The sequence below is a fragment of the Sinocyclocheilus rhinocerous genome, unplaced genomic scaffold (assembly GCF_001515625.1).
Source record: "Sinocyclocheilus rhinocerous isolate Xijiao unplaced genomic scaffold, SAMN03320098_v1.1 scaffold25, whole genome shotgun sequence".
Lineage (NCBI taxonomy): Eukaryota > Metazoa > Chordata > Actinopteri > Cypriniformes > Cyprinidae > Sinocyclocheilus > Sinocyclocheilus rhinocerous.
This window is the reverse complement of record NW_015647048.1, coordinates 728994-744304: the sequence shown is the minus strand read 5'-3', so window position 1 is coordinate 744304 and position 15311 is coordinate 728994. Positions and strand designations below refer to the sequence as shown.

Genomic DNA, 15311 nt, shown 5'->3' with positions numbered 1-15311 from the left:
TAAACAAAAAAAAAAAAAAAAAAAAAAAAAGCATATTTTAAATATATTTTTTTATATTTTATTATTTTTACTGATGATAAAAATAGAGCATCACAGTCTGGCAAAGTGGCAAATAATGGTTATGGCGTAACCTGTAAGTTTAGTAAATTTTGGCAAGTTGCTAATTGTTTTGTTAGTTAGTCAGTTCTAGAGTAGTTTGCTCTACAAATATTCATTATCCAGCACTTTGATGTGAAGGGTTGTACATTTCCATCTTGTTTGATTTTAATCTATCAGTAAATATTGTAACTTTTGCTCTTTGTCTTGTGAAATGCACATCACCCAAGAACTTTGATGGCAAAAGCTCTTTTAGTTTGATCAAGCGTTGTGTTTCAGGTTGTTGGATTTGTGTGTTGGCATCCTTTTAACTGTGGGAGTATTGCTGAAGTTTAAAAACACAATAGACCAGATCCAACCTTATTTATTTTATCTGTCAAAATGATGGAAAGTATTTTGAATCATCTGTTAATGTTTTTACAGTTCAGTACAAAATGCACTTGGCGAGTAATGCAGTCTCTGTCCTCTGCTTTCTAAAGTCCATTCACAATGAAGCGATAAAGCTTACGGATGTTTGATATAAAACACACACACACACACACACACACACACAAAACCTTGGTCTTACAGGCCCGTGGGTGATTTTGTTATTGTGATTACATTATAATGCTGCAAATAGAACTATAACCAGCCATTTAACTTCCTTCATTAACATTCATCATGAATCACAGTACAGAACGAGCCACTGAATCTACTGAATATTACATGCTGCGTTTAATTTCCCATGATAAAGGCTTATGAAACCCTAAAGCACATATTTTTTTATGTCAAGAGACATGTATTTGCTGAAAACAATATCACACATTCCTTTGAATACTAAGAGTAAAGTGATTCTTTCTTGCTACACTTGTCAAATATTTAGAAACATTATGATTTTTAAATGTTTTTAATGAAGTGTCTTCTGCTCACCAAGGCTGCAATTATTTGATAAAAAATACAGTAAAAACAGTAATATTGTCAAATATTATTACAATTTAAAATAGCTGTTTTCTTTGTGAATATATTTTAAAATGTAATTTATTCCTGTGATCAAAGCTGAATTTTCAGCATCATTACTCAGACTGGAGTAATGATGATGAAAAATTCAGCTTTACATCACAGCAATAAATTACATTTTAAAATATATTCACAAAGAAAACAGCTATTTTAAATTGTAATAATATTTCACAATTATTAGTGTTTTTACTGTATTTTTGAGCAGCCTTGGTGAGCGCAGAAGAGTCTTCATTAAAACATTTAAAAATCGTAATGTTTCCAAACTGTATGTGCTGTATGTTTAATCCTGCTTCCCTGAATGACTGAACTTCAGTGCCTTCAATCATGGCTTCATCCAGAACATGTCTGTCCTCGTATCACAGAGAGAGCAAGATGGTGCGGAGCGTGACGTGACAGACATGTGAAGGGGCGGGGCTTATGCACCATCTGCCAATGGTTTTATTCAGGCTTCAGCAGTGGCTGAAATGAAAGGGAACATAAATATTTGATTCTGAGCACATTCATATCTTGTGGTGATTTCCATGCAGTCGCTGCGCTGTCTGACACAGGAGCACAAAAACACAGAGGAGAATTCAAAAGCACTCACGATGCATACATGAGAGCGGTTCAGAATCACTCCTGGACATGTTCACATCTGCGTTTGCACTCCTTTGGACAGTTTTTTTATCAATCCATCCATCCATCCATTCATCTTCCTTACCGTTTGTCCTGTGTGGGGTTGTGGGAGTGCTGGGAACTAGCCTGCGCCCCGAGCTGAAGGCAGGGAAACAGTCTGGGAAAAATCCATCACAGGACACACACACACACACGTCTACGGGCAATTTATCATCTCCATTTCACCTGCATATCTTTGGGTTGTGACGAAACCGAAGCCTACACTACACATGGAGAACGTTAGGGGTTTAATGATCCGCTCAGCTCACAATATTATGCATTTTGACAATATCTTGGACAAAAACAACAACAACAATTTTTTTTAACTAAAGTGAAAATTTCCCAAAACATGCACTAGCCTAACTAATGCAAAAAATATATATAATAATAATAATTAAAAAATTAAAAACATTCTTTATATACTACAATTTTTATTCATATTTTGAATTAGCTTTTTATATTTTCCGTTTTAATTTTACTTTAAGTTTTAGCAGTTTTTTCTTATGTGCTTTTGTCTTTGTCTTTTATAAATATATATATATTTTATTATATTTCTATTACTATTTCTTTTATTCCAGTTTAAGTAACTTTAGTACATCGACATAAACATATTTTCAGTTAGTTTTCAAGGCAACATTTCTAATTGGATGAACGTTTTTCATCTAATATTCATATTTTATTTAAGCTTTATTTCAATTAACAAAACAATCTGTAAACTTTTAATTTTAATATTTCTTATAGTTTTTAGTAGTTTTAGTATATCAAATATCAAATTAAGCAAAAATGATAAATGTTGCTTTGGCAACAATTTTATTTCAATTTATTTATTTATTTTTTTTATTTTTTTATAATTTTATGGTCAAACTTTATTTTAAGGTCCTATTCTCACTTTAAACTATTAACTATGACTTTTGCCTCAGTAAACTCCTAATTTACTGCTTATTAATAGTTAGTACGGTAGTTTTAAAGTTTAGGTATTGGGTCGGTTTAAGAGATCTAAAAATATGGTCATGCAGAATAAGAATTAATATGTGCATTATAAGTACTAATAAACAGACAATATGCTAGTAATATGCACGGTAATTAACAGTGGGATTTTTTTTTAGTTGTAGTTGACTGTAATATCCCTGTCCATCTCAAATGTGTCTCTTCTGACCACTTGTGAGCGAATTACAAGGAGAGGGTTTACATCGCAAAACGATATCTGTGTTTATAAAATGTAAGAAATCAAATAAAGTGTCTGTGTTCTCCGCCCGTTTAAATAACTCTCTCCTGTTCCCACAGTACCGACGGTCTCTGATGACGTTACATCAACAGTGCAGCCTAGAAGATCCACGCCTCCCATCAGGACCAGCACTGCCAGCATCACCCAGAGACCTGCGCTCAACATCACCGTCACTCCCGACCCGGCAGCCGTGGACCCGCCGAACCCCAGCGCCGGCAGCCCGCCCCCCTCCAGCAGACGCTTCTGCGACGGGACGGAGAGGAGAGGAATCTCCTGGCCGCAGACGCACCGAGGAGCGACGGTGGAGCGGCCGTGTCCTAAAGGAACTCGAGGCAGGCATTTGAATTATTTTTGCAATTAGTGTCAGGAATCTGGCTGTTATTAGTGCAGAAGGGACTCCTTTGTGCTGGTATCCGGCATGTGGCGTTTCTTATTTGAATGGCATCCATATGGAGATGTCAAAATTATCAGCAAGATTTGCATTCCATTGCTCAGTTAATAAGTAAAAATTATGCAGAGCTGTATGATATAGCATGAAAAGTTTGACAGACTCCACCAGATTTAGTCCTAATTTAAAGTGATGAAATGCGTCTTTCAAATTATTTTATAATTTTTCCTGTGGTGCACTTATAATCCTACCGTGTTTTCTCAATCAACAACTCTCATAATTTAGATATAAATGGTCATTTTTTTCTCTGGTTTGCGGTGAGACTCATTGTAAACGCCCACTGCTGTGATTGCCTAACATCTTTACATATGAAATGAGCATTACATGTGAACTCTATTGAAAACTTTTACTGTGTTTTTACCATAACAGCCGGCAAGATTAACTAATTGTGAAAAGTGCACTGTAAAAAAAATTCCGGTAAAACAACCGCAGCTGTGTTTGCCGGAATTTTACCGTAAAAATTAAGGTAGCAACAGTTTTAACTTAAATTTGCAGTTAAATACCGTAATTTCATTAACTGAAATAATGGTAATTTTTCACTTCCAAAAACGGTATACTACCGTAAAATTACACTGTAATGTCCAATAAAGTTTTTCACCGTATATAGTAGGGGAATTTACCGTTAACCATTTAACAGGTTTTTACTGTAGCATTTTTACAGTCTTTTACCGTTAAATTCACGGTCATTTTTTACAGTGGTTGATTATAGCATCATATTTAGAGCATCAAAGGTTGCACGACGCAAATGATTTCTGCAATCTCACAAATACTTTTATCATAACGTGCCCAGTGAAGACACAGTAGAAATAAGAGACTCATTGAGCAGTGTAAACTGTGTCATCGATTATAACGGGAGTTTTGGCGAAAATGCAGAAATCAAATGACTGATAGACTCGCGCTGCTCCAGTGATTATAAAGAGACATATCTTTGATCACTTTCTGTGTATAAAATAATCACAATATAGAGAACAGATGGTTTTCACAAAGTTGAAGTTGAAGGTTTAGTCGCTGCCTTTATTCACTAATGCATATCAGCAGTAAAACACATCTGTACATGAGTTTCAGAGTTTTATATTAAGTTTCTCGAGGTTAGTTCTTAAAGGTTTTTGCACCAAAAAAGTCTTAGTCTAGACCGAGGGGAATGTGTGACGCGATGATTGTCCTGATTTCAAATCCTGGCATTTCAGACAGGTAGAAAATAATAATTAATATTTTAAACTGAAACTTACAGTATGTTTTTATCCCATGTGTAAATATCAAGAACATTTTGATTCTCCGTTTCATGACCCTTTTCACATTTAAAAAAAAGTTTGAATCTTAGCATGAATTCATTTTTGATGTGATGATCACAAAGACGAGGACCTGCGAACTAGTGCTGATCTTAAAGTCAGTGTTAAACAGGTTTTCTCCTTCCGTCGTTCTCCAGGAATCGCTCTGTTCCTCTGTACATCTGCCGACGGGATCTGGAGTCCCAAAGGTCCTGATCTCAGTAACTGCACGTCTCACTGGGTGGCACAGGTGGCACAGAAGGTAAGTCCGAAATAGTCGCTGTAATGCATTTCTATAGCACATTTCACATTGTTGCAAAGCGGCTTTACTGAAAATCATGGTGTTAATGTTTATAGTTCATGCCTTATATTTGCATTTAGCAGATTAGAGCCGAGCGATCATATAGTTACATTCATATTAGAATGATTTCTGAAGGATCGTGTGCCACTGAAGACTGGAGTAATGATGCTGAAAATTCAGCTTTGATCACAGAAATCAATTACAGTTTAAAATATATTCACATAGAAAACCAGCATATTAGAATGATTTCTGAAGATCATGTGACACTGAAGACTGGAGTAATGATGCTGAAAATTCAGCTTTGATCACAGAAATCAATTACAGTTTAAAATATATTCACATAGAAAACGGCTATTTTAAATTGTAATAATATTTCACAATATTACTGTTTTTACTCTATTTTTAATCAAATAAATGCAGCCTTGATGAGCAGAAGAGACTTCTTTAAAAACATTCAAAAAGCTTAATTATTGCAAACTTTTGACCTGCACAAGTATTACTACCCCAGATGGAGGGGAAGATAAAATAAATAAGAATAATAATGATTTTCTAAATATATAAGCCAAGCATGCACAGTTATGGGTAACAAGCCCAGATATTCTGAGGTCTATTAGAATTAATTCAGTTTTAAGATGTTTTTGACTCACTCATTCTCTTCTGAACTCCTCACATCTTCAGATCCGGAGTGGTGAGAACGCTGCGAATCTGGCGAACGAGTTGGCGCGTCACTCTCAGGGTCCCGTGTACGCGGGCGACGTCAGCTCCTCTGTGCGGCTCATGGAGCAGCTGGTGGATATACTGGACGCTCAGCTGCAGGAGCTGAAACCTAACGATAAAGATACGGCGGGACGGAGCTTCAACAAGGTACAGTGCAATACATGTCCGGCTAGAGCGAATGTGATTTGTGGATGTTGATTTGTTTGATTTAGTAAAGTTTGAATCTTCAAGTCCTAAAAACGTCAGCAGTTCTGGTTTGACAGTTTCTAATCCTGACAAGTTCAGTGACCAGCAAAAGTTCATTTATGCTTTAAAACTTTAAAAAAGTTGATTAGTGAGGGAATACCAGTCCCTGTTGTTAGTTTATGTGTCATTTCTTATTTTGAGTCAAGCCCTTACAGCATTACCACCAAGGCTTATATTTTATTTTATTTTATTTTATTTTATTTTATTTTATTTTATTTTATTTTATTTTATTTTATTTTATTTTATTTTATTTTATTTTATTTTATTTTATTTTATTTTATTTTATTTTATTTTATTTTATTTTATTTTATTTTATTTTATTTTATTTTATTTTATTTTATTTTATTTTATTTTTTTTTTTTTTTTTTTATAGCGTGCTCTAATGTTTCCCTCTTCAGCCAGTGCCTTATAGAAGAGAGATGCACATTCATACACGTTTCATAGAAATGAGGTTATGGACGTGCTCTACGGTGTCCTTTTATACTCTATATGACCTCAGCTTTGAATATATTCAGATATTTATTCAGCGATAGGCACTTTTTGCCCTGTGGACTTTCAGAAATGAATAACACACTTTTAATGCTACTAGGTTATTTAAATGGTCTATACTGACAATGATTACAGAATGATTATTGACAACTTATTTCTCTAAAGTCAGTTTCATAATCTGCTTTTTTTTGTATTCTTAATAGAAACAGTAAGTGATATGTTGACACCTTTTGCATAATTACAGTTACAGTTTGCTTAGACATTGCAAAAAATTAAAAATATTCTGTTCACATGTGATGTTAACTTTTTTTTCCATATTATGTTTTATCTTAAACGTGCTATTCAGTGACACTTACTTAGGTACAAAATCTTTGGTCATGGTGGAAATGATGTCACAACTACAAATCATACATCATTTTCACACAGTCATATTAAAATATTATATCACGTTTTGTTTAAATCATCATATTTTGAAACGCAATTAATATTGTCACATTTTTCTTTTTAAGTGAAAAACAAAGACTGTTTTAATGTGCTCTCCATATAGGAAAAATTAAAAATTAATATAAAATCCATCACTGGAACATAAAAGTGCCTGTAGTTCAAGCGACACACAGGCTCTCATTTGTTCTCTTCCTCTTTTCCCGTGTGTGTGTGTGTGTGTGTGTGTGTGTGTGTGTGTGTGCGTGTGTTGTTCCTAATCTTCCGTCTTTGTGTTTGAAACCAAAAAAGCGTCAAAAAAGAGAAAGGACTTGCAGGGCCTATATGAAGGTATATATGGACCCAATCCCAGAATTCCCTTCACCTGCTCGGCTGCATGCAGCTTGTTTTTCTGGCTGGAAATCCATCTGTCTGTCGTCCTGCTGACACGCGACTCTCTTTAAGGCAGTTCTGCCTCGTTCTTGTCTTTCTGTTCTGTTTTGTGTTGCTTTCACCATCTTCCTCTTATCTGTTCACCTCCTCCTTATTGCAATAGTTGACCCAAAAATGAAACATTTCTGAAAATGTATTCACCCCCAGGCCATCCAAGATGTATAGAATTCCCTGCGTTACATTTCAAATTTGATGTTTTTTTTGTTGAAGTAACTGTTTCTCCTTAGTTTTGTCTTATCAGTTTTGTATATTAGGGTTGTGTCTTACACAAAACGTTGCTACCGTATTTTTTACGGTAAAATTCTGGCAACCACAGCTGCCGTTTTTTTTACCGTAAATTAAGGATTTATTTTTACCGTGTGCCTATGCATCGGTCTTCATAAATGCATAAAGCTAGTGAGATTGAGTGTCGCCTGGATAAAATGAGAAAAATCCATCTCCGTTTTCTGCACACATATTTAAAATTGAAGGTCCTTCACAAAGTTAACTGCAGACAGGGTTCACTGTTAAGACTTGTTTGATGGTAAAGGTTGATGTCGGCAGTGCGTTTGGTCGAATGCCTTCAGCGGAGCTTCAAACCTGAAAGAAACCTTACAGCCCACGAGGCCCACATGACACTCAATCAATGCATGTCCAGAATGAGTTGACACGCAGCGAGAACAGGGCTGTGAACACTACTCGTGGCTCAGCAGATGCTCTTGACTTACTGTAGTGTAATTGCAGGGGAATCTCTCTGGAGTAATCACGGGTTAAGTGTCCTGTCATTACTGCATGTCATTCAAGGGCTCTGTGGTAATGAGATCCTCTCACAATCTCTACAGATAACACCCAGTCTGGGACTCGAGTGCATGAGCCTTTGCAAGTCATTTAGAAGTAAAGTTAAAGTTGTAATTAATTTCCTTTTTTATTATTATTATAAATCGTTTAAACTTTCAGTTTTGTTTTGTAGGCTTTATTATCATTTACATTTAGCAACATAACATTTAAGTTGAAATTTAAATATTTAAAATAAAGGGAAACTATTTTTAGAAAGGCCACATTTATGATGAATTTCTGTGTAAATTGTAAAGATCATTCTTGCATAAATTAATGCTTTGAATATTACAATTTACATGAGAATGGCTTAAACGAACAATCTGCACAGTAATGTTTTATTCATGAAATTTGTTCTGTTTGAGGCTTTTAAATACCGAACAAAAGAATGTTTGGAATGTTTGGAATTATAAACGCAATCAAAACTGATCAAAAGATTAGACTTTTTTTAGTGAGTAAAAGGTCTTCTAGTATAATTGTACAAATCTCTGCCTTCAGCTGGTGCTTCAAGTGTCTTTTTTGCTGTTAAATCTTTACTGATTTTTATAAAGTAAACATAAGAATAACTGTTAGTAATATTTCAAGATGAGCACTTACTGGATTGAAGCAGCTTAGGTTTGCTTGATTCTCCAGACATCGTTTTGTTTGTTTGTTCATCTCTCAGTCATCATTGTATTGCATTGCATTATATGTTTTGATCAGTTAAATCTCATCTTTCTAAGACATATTATTGGAGATATAGAGCGCCGACTGATATTTATATCATTTTATGTAAGTATCTGCTATACTGTTACAAAGATCTCATTGATTTACGTTTCAGGCATCAGAATTTCATCACTTCTTGGCCATATAAACATCAGCATCTGCACCAAATTGCATGTTTTTGCTCAGTTTGGGCCTCTGAATAAAGCGAAGCTGTTTTTTCCTCCATATTCTCACTCTATCAGACTATAAGAGCCATTAAAGCCTGATGTAAAACACATACTGTATGCAGAACGTTTTCTTTTATGTTTTGTCTAAAGGTTCTTTAAATTATTCCTTTTTTAAATAGATAGATCATTTCATAAGGTTAAAATCCTCCTTTAAACCTAAAAGCCCTGCAGTTGCCGTGGGTTTCGTTAATTGAATTGCATCCTGGTTAAGGCCAATGCAAATGAAATGGATACTAATGAGAACATCCCGTTTTCTGGAGTCTTTCTATAATCAGCAAGCCACTTCCAGTCCAGTAATGCTTTTTACCTTATATAGGAATTTTTTTTTTTTTTTTTGGTGACAGCCTGACACTTAGATCCTGTTACAGATAGGAATACATACTTTATTGATCCCCAGCAGGAAATTTAATATGACAATCAAGTAAATTGTGTAGATTCCAGTTGGTGTGGGAACTGCCTCATGTCCAGTATATTGACGGCAGTTTTCGTAAGCAGAGAAACTTGATCTTTAGAGAACTATAGAAACTGTTTGGAAATTAATAATTGGTGCCGGAACTGGATAGGAATGCTTAGAAATTGGGCTTACAATGAAACGAAAGGTGGCATAAACACACACAGCACATTAACTGTTGAACTGTTTTGCACGAATCGCACTACAGTGTTTCATTTCCCATTATAGTTGTTGCGTGTCACAAGTCTCATTCGCTTCTCTCCAGTGTATTCCATGTGCTGGATCCTTTTTTTTTTCCCCAGGGAAAGCGAAGGAAAAATATCAACCGCCTGTCATTTCTCTTGTTTCCATGGTTACAGGCCATTGTGGACACGGTTGACAACCTCCTGAGGCCAGAAGCCCTTAAATCCTGGGAGGACATGAATTCCACAGAGCAAACACATGCTGCCACTATGTTACTCGATACCCTGGAGGAAGGAGCCTTTGTCCTTGCAGACAACCTGATCGAGCCCGCAGTCGTCCGAGTGCCTGCCGAGAACATCAGTAAGTGCTTTCATCTTAGCCGGCAACTTTTGATGTAAATGATGAAGTTTCGATTCTGAACTGATGCTTAATGACTGATGGAGTTTTTCTAGGAGTGATGTTTGCTTCTGAAAACCAAAGCGGAAGGAAACAGAATTGGCAGGAATGCTTGGAAGAGGTGGATAGGTCATTTCACATAAACTGGCCAAACTGGCATTAACCAATGGCAAAGCAATACAAATAGTTGACCCAAAAATAAAAATTTTCCGAAAATGTCCTCACAATGAGAGTCCAAACAGCTGATAAAAACATCACAATAATCCACAAGTAATCCACAGCACTCCAGTCCATCAGTTAATGTCTTGACAAAAGCTGAAACAAATCCAGCATTAATGCATACATTTTTAACTCTCTATCCATAATATTGCTTTTTCCAGTGAAAAAGTGGTCTGGTCTGAATCAGGAGAGAAATCTGCACAGATCAAGCACCAAAACAGCTCTAAACAAATGTGTGGCTGGATTTTAACATGATAGACAAGAAGAGATGGACTTTTTCACCGGAGGAAGTGTTATTATGCATGTATTTTTTAGCCAGAAGTGACAGTTTAGAGTTGTAATGATGGAGTTTTTATATATTTCTCCAAATCTGTAAAGAAATCAAAGAAACAAATTTACTGTGTCAGTGTTTGTATGTAGACACCAGTCTTGCATTACAATATTTTTTATTTATTGTAGGTTTTTGCGCTTTTTTCCCATAGCAATGCTTTAAAGCAATGACAATGAATAACTAAAGTGCAACTAATCTATTTTATTGCAATAGCGTAATTTCAGGAGACCTGAAAAAAAAAAAAAGTTTTTGTTAAACGTTTGTAAATGTTCAGAATTTTAAAAGAAACTAATTATTTTTTAAACTTTTAATCAGTAAAGGAAGCATTACATTGATCAAAAGTGTCAGTAAAGACTCATGTGACACTGAAGACTGGAGTAATGATGCTGAAAATTCAGCTTTGCGTCACAGGAATAAATAGCATTTTAAAATATACTAAAATACAAAACAGTTCTTTTAAATTGCAATAATATTTCACAATATTTCGTTTTTTACTGAATTTATAACTAAATAAATGCAGCCTTGGCGAGCAGAAGAAACTTTTTTTGAGCGGTAGTGTACATTCATAAATAAAATATTTGAAAGTTTAATTTGGCACTTTCTTGTCAACTTGAATGTTAAGGTGCTATTTTAGTGAGAGTGAAATTGACAGTTAAATATGACATGTTGAAGTACTGACTAAAGACTAGAAAAATATCACTGGATCTGGCCCGAGATCTTAGATTAAATCATTTGATTTTATTGTTTTATGCACTTCTTTATAATGCATAATCTACTGGTTCTGATGGTTTTATATTTATTATTGCACCCTCTTGTGGATCGCTGATTTAAAAATCTGTTATCAGGTTTGGAGAAATGTAGCATTGCATCAGTGTCTCAGCAATGGATGCTCTGCAGTGAATGGGTGCCGTCAGAATGAGAGTCCAAACAGCTGATAAAAACATCACAATAATCCACAAGTAATCCACAGCACTCCAGTCCATCAGTTAATGTCTTGACAAAAGCTGAAACAAATCCAGCATTAATGCATACATTTTTAACTCTCTATCCATAATATTGCTTTTTCCAGTGAAAAAGTGGTCTGGTCTGAATCAGGAGAGAAATCTGCACAGATCAAGCACCAAAACAGCTCCAAACAAATGTCTGGCTTAAACTTTTAATCAGTAAAGGAAGCATTACATTGATCAAAAGTGTCAGTAAAGACTCATGTGACACTGAAGACTGGAGTAATGATGCTGAAAATTCAGCTTTGCGTCACAGGAATAAATAGCATTTTAAAATATACTAAAATACAAAACAGTTCTTTTAAATTGCAATAATATTTCACAATATTTCGTTTTTTACTGAATTTATAACTAAATAAATGCAGCCTTGGCGAGCAGAAGAAACTTTTTTTGAGCGGTAGTGTACATTCATAAATAAAATATTTGAAAGTTTAATTTGGCACTTTCTTGTCAACTTGAATGTTAAGGTGCTATTTTAGTGAGAGTGAAATTGACAGTTAAATATGACATGTTGAAGTACTGACTAAAGACTAGAAAAATATCACTGGATCTGGCCCGAGATCTTAGATTAAATCATTTGATTTTATTGTTTTATGCACTTCTTTATAATGCATAATCTACTGGTTCTGATGGTTTTATATTTATTATTGCACCCTCTTGTGGATCGCTGATTTAAAAATCTGTTCACTGATCCTATCACTGAAAATAATGCCTTTGGAGATTTGAAAATATTTAAGTGAAACGTGATTTTTTTTTTTTTTGTACATTGCTGCAGTGCAGCTGGAAGTGTTAAGTATCTGAAACGGGCATATCGAGATCCTCAGAGCTAAAGAAATAGTACAGAGAACAGATAAATTGTTAATTAATCCGGCAACTAGCATATTAGACCGTTTGCAGATCCAACATACTGAAGAACTTCAGCAGGTCTTGCAGTAGCAGGTTCGCTCCAGTTACTGTTTCATGTATCTTCTTCAGCTCTTTTGAGTATAGTATTATGTATGAATTTAAACTGAGCCAGGAATGTTTTTACTGACCCTCTGGAGAGCTCTGCAACAGTATGCTTTTCAATCAATAGATGTTAATGGCTCATAAAAATGCATTTTATCAAAGCATTTTGTCTCTCAGTTTTGTACATGAATTTATTGAATATAATGTTCATCAGATGTGTTAAAATAACTAAGCGAGGTCTCAGTGAAAGTGTGTTTGTGGGCAGTTTGACTTGCCTGTAGGTTACAACAGTGCTTTAAAAGAGAGTAACCAACACTGTTTTGCTGCCACACACGTCCATCTCTGCAGATATCAGCTTTCCTGGTGAGTCCATGGAAAGAGAAGAAAAGACCATGCAATCCTACACAACGCTAACGTTGTGCTGCTTAATTTAGAGAACCTTTCCCGGCAGATTCGATCTGGGCTCGAGAAATCATTGGGCTGATTGCTATTTACAGCCACAGATATGAGAATCTCCCAGGCAGTGAATAATGCAGGAATCTGAGCCGTTGACGGCTGTACAAGTGTTTGCAGCGAATGAGTCAAATCCCAGGTTGATTTCAGGCTGAATGTAGCAGTCTGCCCTTCTTGAATTTGCTTACCAAAGTTAAGCATTCGTCACACAGTTCACATGCTATAAAAAAAGCTAAATAATCAGTTTTTACAAAAACATTGAACAATACTGTACACTGTAAAAAAAAAAAAAAAATCTGTGACATTTACGGTAAAATACCGACAGTTGTGGTTGCCAGAACTTCACCGTAAAAAATATGGTGGGAGCTGAGGAGGGCAATATTTATATATAGAAGGTGCACAGTGTCGTTCACACAAACACTAAACCCCATCATGGTGACACATGATACTGAAATAATGCAGTAAACATTAATTTAACAACATTAGATGTAAGACTAAACCCTAATGTACACAAATGATAAGAAAAAACAAAGAAGAAACATGTTAATACAACAAAAAAACATCAAATATGAAGTGTCATGCAGGGAATTCTGGGTGTATAATTTACAGTGAAAACCCGTAAATTGACACTCTTTTTCACTTCCAAAAACCGTATTTTTAATTTAAAATTTTACTGTAAAATTACATTAAATGTAATTACATTTATTCACCGAATATAGTATGGAAACTTACTGTTAACCAGTTAACAGGTTTTTACTGTAGCATTTTTACAGTCTTTTACTGTTAAAATCACAATCATTTTTTACAGTAATCTGGATTACATATTAAAATTCCAAAAACGATGTACTTGTAATTAAAGGAAGTGCTTATTGGCATCAGGAGGGTAATCAAAAATGTCATGATTTCGGTACAGCTGTTCTCTCGAGTGCATGTAAATAGGTGGATATTGTTCTGTTCTGTAATATTTCATGAATGCATTCATCACTGTGAATGTGCTGAAACCAAATCGACTTCGCTCCGGTCTCAGCATGTGGCGACTTTAACCATTCAGATGCTGATGTCTCCAAAGAAGTGTGGAATTTATTAGTAATGTGATCTCATTCATATAAGACAGCTTTGTGCGCTCATCTGTCATTTCACTGGACAGCGAACTGCAGGTTTTTTCCTTTTAACCTCGGCTCAGTGCTTCTTCACTCCCTTTGTTTTGTTGTTCTCAGACACATTGTTTGAGGGTCTGTGATATTATTTAGAGTGAATAGTTTCTAAATGACATAGTACGTGGTTGTAATTTTGGGGGATTTTAAAATTAAAAAAAGGTTATCTTTGACTCCTTCCAAACTCATATGACTTCCGTTGTCAGATTTCCCGCTTATGTTTATGTCTCAAAATCTGCAAAGGGGTGATTAAATGTAACAAATCATGAAAAAAATATCATCTTTTTTATTTCATCAAACTTTGATAATTGCCTTAGTCTTTTAAACAACTGTAACACTTTACAGCAAGGTTCATTAGTTAATCTGAATTAATGCATTAACTAACAATGAGCAATACATTTGTTACAGTATTTATTCATCTTTGTTAATATTATTTAATAAAACTACAACTTTATCAAACTTTTGATTTGAATAATGCATTAGTAAATGTTGAAATTCATATTAACTGAGATGCTTTACAAGTGTTTTTAATTGTTAGTTCATGTAAACTAATGTTAGCAAATGGAACCTTATTGTGAAGTGTTACTAAGACTTTATAAAAATCACCTGTCAATTTTAGAGAACAAGTTTATACTCATGTGCATTATGTATTATGTATTATGTTATCGTCTCTGACAGACAGCATGTTGAAGCTGATTTTTGGGTATTATAAAACATGCTGGAGGCGTTCAAAATGGGTAGTTGCATAGTCCGTTATACTTATTTTACAGAATGTTACAGAATAAAGTTTATGTAGCTAAAATTGCATGTTACTCAGAGACTGACATGTTTGGCGTGTCAAAAATGTTACATTTAGTTGTCGCAAATTCATTGACTTAAAAAAAAAAAAAGTTCGGTTACACTTTCTATGAAGCCCATATTTATAACACATTATAAGAGTATTCTTAAGGCATTATAATGAATGCATAATGCATTATAAAAAAAACAACAACTTATAATATGTTATTTCATCTCATAAATAATCATAACAATAATTATAATACATTATAAAACTTTGTGGTTATAACTTTTATGAGTATGATTATTTATAACACGCAATAAACACCATGTTAAA

At 34.6% G+C, this 15311-nt stretch overlaps 1 pseudogene; it reads left to right on the top strand.

The window, feature by feature from the left end:
* Positions 1-15311, top strand: part of LOC107708602 (adhesion G protein-coupled receptor L2-like) — a 112857-nt pseudogene that overhangs the window by 68287 nt on the left and 29259 nt on the right.